Raw genomic sequence first — 876 nt, forward strand, 5'->3', positions numbered from 1 at the left:
TGTAAATCAACTATACTCCAACATAAAATAAAAATTAAAAGAAAAGAATGTCTCAAATCAAGCCTTAACACATCTTTCAGAGAATCTCCTTCCTGTCTTCCCCATAGCTTCTCTTGAAGGGGAAGACTTTCCTGATTTTGTTTTCTACAATTTGTATGCCATGGGGTGAGGTGTTGGGTGGGCAGGAAAAAGGAATGAGTGCCTACCTACTGAAAGAAATTTCTAAGTATAATATAGATGACCATTTAATGAAAACCTGCTATCTGCAACTCTTGAAAGCGACAGAACAGATGAGGTAGTGAATCCCCTCTCTGCAGGAAAAGGGGAGGGCATTTAAGAATCACTTAACAGATTAGCTGTCAACAGATACAAGAAAGGGAGACACCAAGGGCTCAGGTGTTCAGAGTTGCTGCCAACAGAAAGAAAGGTAAGTAGGAGAAGATAGCAGCCATTCACAGATCCAGTTTATAGCAGCTGTTTTGCAACCAACTTTTAGGGAACTCAACGTGTGAGGAAGGACTCCTGCACCAGAAGTTGAAGTCAAGGTCACACCCAGGGCCGCTAACATGATACCTGTCTTGGCCATTCTCAGTTTGCGTAAAGAGAGTCCCAACTCACTTGCTTTAGGCTTTTCCCCATGTAACTAAAATATGCCTCCTTCTTTTTCCTCCTTTTCTTCCCAAAGGTGGAGCTGGCCCACCCATCCTTCTCTTTGGCTGGGACATGAATTGTGGGCTACTTCTTAGGGAATCGTAGACCGTGTAAGCAAATGGAGTGCATATGGAAGACTTGCCTTTACACTTCTAGCTCAGAGCACTGGCCGTAGGCAAGGGCAGTGCTGAAGAGGTTTTATAAGGAGGGCTGGAAGACACTCTT

Source organism: Lipotes vexillifer, unplaced genomic scaffold (genome assembly GCF_000442215.2).
Source record: "Lipotes vexillifer unplaced genomic scaffold, Lipotes_vexillifer_v1.1 scaffold216, whole genome shotgun sequence".
NCBI lineage: Eukaryota > Metazoa > Chordata > Mammalia > Artiodactyla > Lipotidae > Lipotes > Lipotes vexillifer.